The 12,096-nt window shown below is 40.7% G+C and overlaps 1 long non-coding RNA gene across 3 annotated transcripts; it reads left to right on the forward strand.

Moving 5' to 3' along the window:
• On the forward strand, positions 541-3,729 carry LOC109721931. 3 transcript variants are annotated; one of them, XR_002219321.1, is made up of 8 exons: positions 541-663; positions 942-1,074; positions 1,159-1,266; positions 1,358-1,433; positions 1,527-1,693; positions 1,785-1,982; positions 2,592-2,746; positions 3,438-3,729. It is a non-coding gene; the product is annotated as an uncharacterized LOC109721931 (long non-coding RNA). The 3 variants fall into 3 exon arrangements; XR_002219319.1 differs by having other exon boundaries at positions 1,159-1,433; XR_002219320.1 differs by having other exon boundaries at positions 945-1,074; positions 1,159-1,433.

A 12,096-nucleotide genomic window follows, 5' to 3' on the forward strand; every position in this document is an offset into this window, starting at 1 on the left:
TTGAGTATTCGGGCACAATCGGGTGCGAGATGAACGTGAAAGGGGATTTTCGGATTATGACGTTAACTTTGATCTATGCGATCAAAGTAAGGTATGAATGTTAATTATAGTACCTCCGAATTATTTTGAAAGTGCGAGGATAGTTAATGGCAAATTTCGGAGATGTTTGGATGTAATATGTCGGATTTTGATTTAGTGGCTAATCTTGATCAAATTGATCAAGATAATGCCAAAATGAAATTAGATTGTTTCCGAGCTAAATTAGTAGCTTGTGGAAGTGTATCGGCGTGTTTTGGGAGTGTGTGAAAGTGTTTGAGGTAAAGTAGAAGTGCGAAATCACCTTAGAAATAAGTGTGCTAGTGCAGATTTTTCACTAAGGGTAGCAGGGACTGTTTTGTAAACTGCAGGGCCTGTTTTGTAAATAGAATTTCTGTTTTGTAAAGGAGATAATTACAGCTTTGCAGAGGGGTTTAGTTGCAGTTTTTGGTCTTATCTACAGCCCAGCTCAGCCCCAATTGCTACGTGCTGAGAAACCTCCTCTTCTCTCATCTTCTTTTCGTTTCTTTCTCTCTCTCTCTCTCTAAACTCTATGGTTGGCCGGTTGATGGTTGAAGAAGGAAGGATTTTGGAGCAGGGAAAAGCTTGGTAGAGCTGAATTTCAAGGTAACTTTGATCAAATCCTGGTTAGAGTTGAGTTATTTACCTTAAAAGGAATCTAGTTGGAGCTCCATGGTAATTAAAGCATATAGGAAGCTTAAGAAAGCTGTATTATGGATAGTACATAGGTAATTTCTGGATTAGAAGTGAAGTTGAATGAGAAACCATGCAATTCCTTGTTTGAGGATTATGTATTTACATTTTAAAAGAGATCTTTTGGTAAAGCTTCAAATCCAGGTAGAGGTGATGTTATTCCTGGTTTAAGTAGTATTACTTACTTGTAGTAGGAGTCTAAAGGAGTAAAGCATGTGTTGGAAGAGTTAGTGGCAGCCTGGGTGCTTTCGGGCTTGTAGAAGCTGCCGAGCAGGAAATTGGGTATTGGAGCAGAGAGCAATCTGATAGAACAACTAAACTAAGGTCAGCTTGGTTTGTATATGCATCTAATTACGTTAATTGCTCCATAGAAGCCTTTAAATGGTTAGAGTTAATGTATGTATGCAGAAATTCAAGGAGAAGCTGTTGGAGGACTGCCTTGTAGAGGTTTTGGGCACCTAGATTGAGGGAGGAATAGAGGGGGGCTCTTTGATGTTTCCTGGGGGAGCTTCGAATGTAAGAAAGATTGGTGCTTTCCCGGATTGGAGTAATACTAGTACCCTAAAAAGGGTGGTGAACAAAGAAAGTGATAATGCTAAAATTGTAGGGAGCTGAAAAGAAGACTTGGTGGAGCTTCTTGAGTAGTTCGAATTTCAGAAAATCTGGTGGAACCTTGATGCTAGGTAAGATAAATAATTACTCCCTCGTTCAGTGATAAGAATTACTCAAAAAGGGAAAGTGTAAATGTTAAAGTTACTTATTTTAAACTTGTATAGGAGGAGCTCGAAATTGAGGGCTGCTGCTATGGTGGATTCTGGGCGCCCAGATCGGACAGGAACCGATTGGAGCTTCAGCTGAGGAAGGGTTGCAACCTGAAGTAGCTGTCTTGAGAAGTTTTGGGCGCCCGAATTGTAGAAGGGGACTGAAGAGTGCGTCGAATTGGGTAGGTTGTTGTTCCTTCTCCTCGTTTGAGTAACCTGAATTATTATATAGAGGTTGTAAGTATTGAGAGTACTTACTTTAAACCTGCATAGGGGCTGTGAAGAAGAAACAAGTGCCGAATTTCAGCATAAGCAGAATTTCAGCATACACTTTCTGCTATTGGAGCTGAAAAAGAATCCGGTAGAGCTTTGAGCTCAGTGGCTGCAAAGAGGGAAATAGTGGTGCAGATTTCAACAATGGAAGTAGTTTCTGTTGGAGCCGAGAACAAACTAATTGAGCCGCACATTAAGGTAAATATGATAATGTCATGATTAGGATTCGGTTAATTGTAATAGAGGGATGTTAATTAGGAGTTCTATGAGTTGTTGAGCTAATGGAAATGCAAAAACTGCATTGATAAACTCCTAGTTGAACTCTATCAAGCTAGCCTATATTTTGTATAATATGTATATATGTTTATATACATATAGATGTATATGTGCATATTGTTCAGAGGGAAATCCTGAATTAGAATGAAAGCAATTGCTGTAAGAAATGGAATTGGAAGATTATTAGAGTCTTTACTTGCTATGGAAACCTTGAGGCTATGCAAGACTACATGTAAGTAGGTATGTATATCTGTATGTACATATGCAGGATAATTAAGAGTGAAACTTGGAATAGGTTAACCTTAATTCCTGAATTAGTGTAATGCTAATTGCTGAGAAGAAAAGAATAAGAGACTCCTTAAGTGCTGAAATTTCTAAGTGTTAGGAGCTCTATAAAACCAGCCTCATATTATGTGTATGTTATGTTAATAGTATAGTATATACACATATATAAGGTGGAGTTGAAATACTAAGTTTGCGAAAATGAGATAATGACTTAAACTTAATTCTTTTATTCCTTTATAAATGAAGGTTAGACATGTTCGGAGATACAAATTGACATTCCGACAGATTTGTGGCGCACTACTTACGGTAGAAGCCGTTCTAGCTCTATTTACACCAAGTCGCGAGAGCTCGTTGTTGATACGGTTCGAGACGTTGATTCCAGTTTGTTGGCATCTCTACAGGTGGGGGGTGCTATCCGAAATCTTCGAATATTTCTTTATGTCTATGTCATCTTGTTGAGCATATCTATATATGAATTGTATTATATTCATGCATTATAGGAAGATTGTCACTATGCAGTTAATAACTGAACAAGTGAATTCCTGTCAATGTAAAGAATATGTGAACCATAGAATATGGACATAGAACTCTATGAATGTGTGAATGTATTGTGGACCATGACAATAATGAATTTGGTGACATTATGACTAGAGAATTGGTTAGCATCGAGATTGGAATTATAAAACTAGCATAAAGAGCTAGTTTGGCATTGTCATTGGTTAAATCCTTTCAGTAAGGATCAGATCTTACTCACATAGTCTGTTCTTAGTTTGGTGGTGGTCGCGCCCCCCCAAGCAGTGCACTCCGGAGTTGGCACACGATGGGCTAAAGTATTTGCCCATGGACTAAAGTATTTGTCCAGCAGACGGTCCCGTCGGGAGGCAGCTTAGGGCCCGCCAGGGATTGAGTTGGTGAGTTGCAGCTAACCAAATGGTTAGCTAGATTAATTGGGTATTGGTATATTACAGTATGCATGCATAAATTCCATGAGATATATATATTGTTTCTTTCCAGCTTGTACAGGCATTGTAGTAGTTACATGTTATAGTTGGTTACCATCCGTTCTTTTCTTGTCTACATATGCCTGAATAGACCTAGTAGGTGAATCGGCGAGGTCGGCAGTCGAACCCACTAGGAACTTTCAGTAGTTCTCACTCCACCAACCATACAGGTTCCAGCTCGTGCGGGGTGATCGAGGATCGTGACAGGGACAGCGCGCTATAGATAGCGACATTCATTGAGTATAGTTGTACCTTATTTATCTCATCTGTTTATAGTTGATGAAAGTAAATGTAAATTATTCATTTGAGAGATGGCAATATAATAATTATGTAAGTTTTGTATTTGATTTAAAGTAATCAAGATACAATGTGCGAATACTTTAGTTAGTTTATTTCACTTGCTTGTGTTGCTTGTCCTCGTGCAAGCCATGTACATTGAAATTTTTTCTGGGCATTTCTTTATACATGTTGTGGTTGTTGTTGAGCCTTGGGCGAACAAAGGAGGTTTTGTTCATTCGGCGTCTGTGTACGGGCCCGAATCGACCAAATTGGCGATAGCGGGACGTGACAGTAAGTCCTGAACAGCAACCTACGAAACTGGTTTAGGTCATTTGCGGCATGCTAGGTGATCATATCGACCAAACCCTTTTCCTTCAAGTAGTGGGCTACAAAGTGTATCCGATCTCTCTCCAAAATGAGTGTCCTTAAATATCTTCTCCATGGCTTCAACTCAAGCCTCCACCACCCAAGGCTTGGTGTTATTACCGTCAAACCGAGGCGGGTCAAATCTGCGACAGTTCGCTAGTCTCTCCCTGATCCACTCCTACTCTGCCTCCATCAACTGCTCACCTAACCTCGATGCCTCTACACTGGATGTAGGTATAGTCGGCACTGTCGCTGCTAGAGGTATAGTTGCCACTGGAGCATTTACTGGGGTAGCCGGCACTATCGCTATTCGGCTGCTGCGCCCATGCCTCACATATTCTCTGCAAAAGCTCACTTTGTTGCTTGTAACCTCGACCGAGGTAGCCAACTGCTCACGCAAGTCTTGTAGCACACTGAGGCCTACCTACTTCGACTCTGCGGGTGGTGTGGGTGTGGCCTGCATCGGTGCTCAACGTCTTGGAGGCATCTTGATCACCTGCAACAAAACAAACGTCAGTTACACACTGAAATACAACTCTCACAACTAAGTGAAAGTGTAGAAAGACATCCCTTCCCCCGTGACATTATCTCATCTACAGCTGACATAATCATCTAGCAACAAAAGGTACATCTCCTTCGATCACTTTTCACTCTTCTGGAAGAGTTTATAAATGATTCAATTGCCGTCTTTTGTAATAAGTCACGTCTCTCACGTCTTGCCGTCCAAGGGTTTGCCAGAGTCTAGGGTTTCCTAAATCCCAACAATCTAACCCTAAACCCTGATACCAACTTAATCTGTCATACCCGGATTAAGGTAGAACTTAGGCTCGCTAACAGATCTGCCATATACACGAAAAACCCTGTGCATGTGAAGTGCCAGAAGTACTTGTAGTAGTTCTAAAGGCTAGAGCTAGCAGATATCAAAGATAAAAAGTAAAACTATACAAAATATAAGTCAACTAAACATACAACATTTCTCAACAGGCACACAACTCCACAAATATATATATAAATCACCTCCGACAACTAAAATAAAATACAAATAAAGCTCGCTAAGCTAGTCCTAGTATGTGCAAAAAGCTACTACCAAAAGTCAGACACTAAAAGGTACTCCTCTAACTCGATCTGCACAGGTAGGGAAGGTACTAGCTCGTGACTCCCTTACCTCGATCAAATGCAGTCATAGGAACGGAAGCTCTGCAAAAAAAAAAAAAATGTAGCAACAAAGAGGATGAGAACTACTAAAACAGGCAGTCCTCGATGGGTACCCTCACTGATGACGACAATCTACTCACTAGGTTTGCTGGATGCATAAAGTAAAGATCTACAATATAACAAAAAGAAAATAACAGCTAGAATGAAAATCTATAGGTACTATGCCTCTATACTATAGGTATACATGATGATTCTGGATGCATCAACTAACTATCGAGTACTCACAACACAACCCAATCTCAATGACCAACTCGAGGGTCCTGTAAAGCCTGCATTTACTTATTGCCACAACACTACTCTCGAGGGTGGCCGGTAAAAATGTAGGTCGCGTACGAGGGCTGCTGCAACATCAGCATGTGAAAGTCAAACTCTAGAGTGATCCTCGAGGAGTACAACCCCATCGAGTAAATAACATATCTCTGTCGAGCTCAAATACAACTCATGCATGCAAGCTATAGTCAAGGCAAATGATCAACTAGATCATGAGAACTACTATCAATGTGCCCAAGCATAATCCGGAGTGTAACTCAACAATCTGGAACTACCATATCACTATACGATATAATAAATACTAGCCAGTCTACCAACTACTGTCATAATTATCTCAGCCCCTCAATATGGGAGTAAAATCATTCTACACTAATCCGAAATATCGGTATCACTAACCTAGGTGAAAAATAGGTGCTAACAACAAAACAATTCAACAGCAACAATGGGACTGCATAGTATAGGTTAGAAAAGCATATAAACTAATTTTTCCAACATAATGATATCTCTTATATGTTGTTTAAAATAAGAGTGATAATCAGGAATTAATTTACCACCCTACCATTCACAATTTCTATTGCCAAAATTTAGATTTTAGGAGCTCATACTAACACATGCAGAATTTTCTACAGATAGTGTATATATAGTTCATTGTAATTTTAACCCACCTCAGATTGCTAATCCAACACAGAGTGAAGCAAAATTCAACGGACACCTCACTGCTCCAAACTGGTGGGAAGTGTCCACCGAACTACCAAAATATAGCAAAAACTCTGCTAGCAAAAAGAAAAACAAAAAATCTAACGAAAAATATATTTCAACTCTGAAAAATCCAATTAACTGAAAATTGAATCAATTTACCTCCTAAAATAGGTGGAAGAAACTCCAAATCAATAGGACTTGAAGGAAAAAGCAGCAAGGATTGTCCAATGGTTCAGCTAGAAGAATGGAAGAAGAAATTTAATAAAAATCTAATAATTTTCAATTTCAGCTCATACTTTCAAATTACATCAATTCCATCAAAACTAACCTTAATTCTAACTGAAAGAAAGTATAAGCTAAGCTTTTTTACTCCCCTTTCCCACAAACCGGCATCAATTTTGAAATTTGAAACTCCAATTGCACTCAATTGGGCTCTTAATTACTGCTGCTGCTGCTCAACTACTATGGCTGCTGCTGCTGCCTGCTGTTGCTACTACTGCTGCAGTTGCTATCGCTGTTTTGCTGCTGTCACTGCCCTTGCCTGTAGTTGCTATGTCGCTGTCACTGCTCTCACTACTACTGCTGCCAGCTAGCGGGGATACATGGAGAAGGAAAGAAGGGGAGAAAAGAGAAGAGGAAGAAGAAGAGAAAAAAAAGAAGTGAAGGAGGTTAAAAAGTTTAGGTGAAGTGAACAAGAAATGCAAATGTTTAATTAGAGGTTAGGTTTGCATATTGTGCCCTAGGCACAAAAATCCTCGCCTGCTCGAACAGGAATTAAACACAAACTTCACGATGGTTCGTTGCATCCATTTCATGTTGAAACGATTCCAACTTATCCCAACACTCTACATAAGTGTCATCCAGCTACTAAGACTATAATCATTTTGACAGTTAAATTTTTAGAACACCATATTATGGGCATCCGAAAATATTATGAAACATAGCTTCAGTTGATTTTTTACTTCTCTTAGTCGACCGTGCCAAAACAGTTGCATTTCGTGCCAAAATGGCTTGAACTCAATCCAACACTTTTCAGAAGTGTCAACCGACATCTCACATTGTAACCTTGCTCATTTTTAAAGATCTAGTACATCACAAAATATATGGTACATAGATGTATATATAATGTTAGATTTTGAGTAGAATAAAAATGTGGAGGACAAAGAAAATCAAAACACAACTTGATTTAGAATTCAAAATCCAATCTTGAAAATACACAAAATATGATCCCTTAAATATTTAAGATTAAAATAGAGAAAAAAAAAAAGAGATTTGATCTTCACTTTTGCGCAAGTAGATCTACACCACAATGTGATGATCATGAAATTTGATTCTCTTCAAATTGTACACATATCAGGTGTCTACAAGTATCCACACAAGGTTGATGAAATGATCAAAGTCCTCACCAGGGTGCAAGCTCTTTTGCAAAAAATGTCTTTCTACTAATGGATCTTTACTTAAAGAGAGAACAAAGGAAAGGAGGAGAGGGGTGGTGGCTAGGTTTTACTAAAAAAATCTATGTATCGTATAAAGAGGAATATAATTCCTTTTATAACAGATAATAACAATTAAGGATAAAAACAATAATACGTTTGTGTTTATCTTATTCTTAGTCGATTCGATAGATTAAATCCTAATTTAATTCTACTTGAACTCAATGCTGATTTGATCAAATCAAATTAATAATAAAATATTTGCATATGTCCCCTCATAACTCACTAACTGGTCCTCTCTTGCAACATTTGTACTTTAATACCACTAATTTATAATAATTACAAAGCAGGTCAATTATCAATATATTGAAAATTAGGTCCTCCGGCGATTCAAAATTACAATGTAACTATTCGATTAGTTACAACCTCTTATGTATATGACCTCATAGATCCTATTCTAACCGGTAGTAAGGTATATTGTGATCATCATCAATAATATTATTGCAAATCCGTTCAGTGGGCCCGAACAGTTTCAACTCAATCCAATAAAAATTATCGATCATCCGAATAACTTTCCTGGGTCCCACAATCCACCAGTAAGACCTAACAGTATGTAGTAGCATTCCAATAGAATTGAATATTGAATCTCTAGGCATAGTTAACTTGTAATATAGTCCTTCTATCATGAGTCTCGACTAGATGGAGCTTATGAAATAGCTCGTCAAATCCCATCGTCTATTCTATGTCAAATTTATTCGAATCGAGTTTCTAATATGGAAAACTCTTTCCATTATTTACTCTGCTCTAGTCAAGATCTTCTAAAGTTAGTCTCATAAATCAAATAGGACTAACACCCTTATGATCTATCAAGGAAGATAGATTCTATATAGGTGCACACCTTATTCTTACAATGAACCGACTACAACTAACATGCAGCGCAAGGAACCAAATGGTTAAAGACCAAATGTATGTACATCCAAACTACAATAACATCATTGTGAATAGCCGAGGCATCACAGGTCAAAGGACCACTGACATTATTGCAATATTAAATAAGTTACTGTCAAGTGAGTAGACAACTATGTATAAGACCCAGCCCACTAGCAATAATAACTCGTTGGGCCCAACCACCGGCCCAAAATGCTTAAGCCCAGTTATTATTACTAGTGTCGAAGTCTCTTATATACCCAATCACATCCCCTTTCCTATCCGATGTGGTGACGTCCTCGTTAGTCTAATCACACACACAGTCCAAGATCACCAGGCGATGTGAGACTCGTCTCGCTAGCCTTGTCATCCAGACCCTTACATAGCCGGTTACCTTGTCATACAGACTCCGGCATAGTCTATCACCTTGTCTTTTAGGCCCTGGCTCAGCTGAGACTCGCCACACATTTTCGGCTTGTGATTAGCTCTGATACCAAATGTAACGACCCAGCCCACTAGCAATAATAACTCGTTGGGCCCAACCACCGGCCCAAAATGCTTAAGTCCAGTTATTATTACTAGTGTCTAAGTCTCTTATATACCCAATCACATCCCCATTCCTATCCTATGTGGGATTATTGGGGTGTGACAGACTCCCCCCGTTAAGACCCTGACGTTCTCGTCAGCCCTAAACGCACAGCCCAAGATCATCATTCCAACCCTGACTAAGCTAAAACTCATCTCACACTTTCGGGTGGTGAATTGGCTCTTATACCAAATGTAACGACCTGACCTGCTAACAATGGGCCCAATCCACCGGCCCAAAATACTTAAGCCTAGTTATTATTACTGTTTAGACCTTGATGTCCTTGTCGGGTCCAAACAATAATAATAACTGGGCTTAAGCATTTTGGGCGGTGTTTTGGACCCAACGAGTTATTATTGTTAGCAGGTCAGGTCGTTACATTTGGTATCAGAGCTAGTTCACCATCCGAAAGTGTGAGATGAGTTTTGGCTTAGTCAGGGTCGAAATGATGATCTTGGGTTGTGCGTTTAGGGCTGACGAGAACGTCAGGGCCTTAATGGGGGCAGTCTGTCACATCCCAATAATCCCATATTGGATAGAAATGGGGATGTGATTGGGTATATAAGAGACTTAGACACTAGTAATAATAACTGGGCTTAAGCATTTTGGGCCGGTGGTTCGGCCCAACGAGTTATTATTGCTAGTGGGCTGGGTCGTTACAGATGGTATCAGAGCGTGAAACAACTTCAACTACATTTACAAGCTTTCTAACTGAACCACTGGTTAGGTTGACCCACAGGAAGACCTAAGGCATGAAGACACGCGAGCACGGGGTATTCGAGATTTAATCTCGAGGTTATCGAGCTAGGAGGCTCGAAGGTTGATTTGTGTTTATTACCTCGTGTTTCTTGTACTGTAGGATATGACACATACTCGTTTTGGTGTTAGGAGTGGGGGCAGTGAGTGGACTAGCTCTGATACCAAATGTAACGAGCCAGCCCACTAGCAATAATAACTCGTTGAGCCCAACCACCGGCCAAAAAAGCTTAAGCCCAGTTATTATTACTAGTGTCTAAGTCTCTTATATACCCAATCACATCCCCATTCCTATCCGATGTGGGATTATCGGGGTGTGACAGACTCCCCCAGTTAAGGCCCTGACGTCCTCGTCAGTCTAATCACACACACAGTCCAAGATCACCGGGCGATGTGAGACTCGTCTCACTAGCCTTGTCATCCAGACCCTGGCATAGCCGGTCACCTTGTCATACAAACTTCGGCATAGCCTATCACCTTGTCTTTCCGACCCTGACTAAGCCAAAACTCATCTCACACTTTCGGGTGGTGAACTGGCTCTGATACCAAATGTAACGACCTGACCTACTAATAATAATAACTTATTGGGCCCAAACACCGGCATTTCTTGGACGAGGCGAGGGGAAAAATGTACTAACCCAAAATCTACGGACCAAGACCCACCGGGATCAACACCATCCTATAACCTGCGGACAAAACAGTTCTGCGACCAGGATTATCCGATCCCAAATCTAAGATAATAACTTACCACTCAGAAACACTAGGTCCACCCAACCTTGGTCGACATAGTAGTAACCGACTCAACTACGTCGAGAGTTCACGTAAAAAAGTCACGGGACAACACCACAAGTCTGGAGTTTCTTTTCATAGGTTGAAACGACACACTTCGACTAGCCAGCAATGTCAATCAGCTCACCTCGAGCGAAGGTGCATTGCTGTCCTAAAACCTGACTCAATAACACTCACCTCGGAGACCACAGTCTCCCACCAATCAAAACACAAACAGCTGAAGTCAAATCCCCATCAGCGGAAAGCCACCTGTGGCATTTCGACAGTCCTAGGTCCAAGACCTCACCTTCCACTTGGCCAAAAGGTTCAAGGCTGACAATACCAATTGAGCTGGACAATTGCCAGAGTTTGGATGACAAGGCTAGCGAGACGAGTCTCACATCGCCTAGTGATCTTGGGCTGTGTATGATTGGACTGACGAGGATGTTATGGCCTTAACGGGGGGAGTCTGTCACACCCCAATAACCCATATTGGATAAAAATGTGGATGTAATTGGGTATATAAGAGACTTAGACACTAGTAATAATAACTGAGCTTAAGCATTTTGTGTCGGTGGTTGGGCCCAATGAATTATTATTGCTAGTGGGCTGGGTTGTTACATTTGGTATCAGAGCCAATCACTAGCCGAAAATGTGAGGCGAGTCTCAGCTGAGCCAGAGTATGAAAGATAAGGTGATAGGCTATGCCAGAGTTTGTATGATAAGGTAACCAGCTATGTCAGGATCTGGATAACAAAGCTAGCGAGACGAGTCTCACATCGCCTGGTGATCTTGGGCTGTGTGTGTGATTGGACTGACGAGGATGTCAGGGCCTTAACGGGGGGAGTCTGTCACACCCCAATAATCCCACATCAGATAGGAATGGGGATGTGATTCAATAATCCCACATTGGATAGGAATGTTACTTAAACACTAGTAATAATAACTGGGCTTAAGCATTTTGGGCCAATAGTTGGGCCCAACGAGTTATTGTTGCTAGTGGGCTGGGTCGTTACATTTATCAGAGCCAATTCACCAGCCGAAAGTGTGAGTGAGTCTTGATTGAGCCAGGGTCAGAATGACAGACTAGGCCAGGGTCGGTGATTGACAGGCCAAGTGAGGGTCGGTATGACAAAGACTAGCGAGACAAGTCTCACATCGCTTGGTGATCCTGGGCTGTGTGTGTATTTAGGGCTGACGAGGACGTCAGGGTCTAAACGGGGGGAGTTTGTGACACCCCAATAGTCCCACATCGGATGGGAATGGGGTTGTCATTGGGTTTATAAGAAGACTCCACCCTAGTAATAATAACTGGGCTTAAGAATTTTGGGCCGGTGGTTGGGCCCAACGAGTTATTATTGCTAGTGGGCTTGGTCGTTGACCGGTCCAAAATGCTTAAACCCAGTTATTATTATTAATGTCTAAGTTTCTTATATACACAATCACATCCC

This window comes from Ananas comosus, linkage group 16, assembly GCF_001540865.1.
Source record: "Ananas comosus cultivar F153 linkage group 16, ASM154086v1, whole genome shotgun sequence".
Lineage (NCBI taxonomy): Eukaryota > Viridiplantae > Streptophyta > Magnoliopsida > Poales > Bromeliaceae > Ananas > Ananas comosus.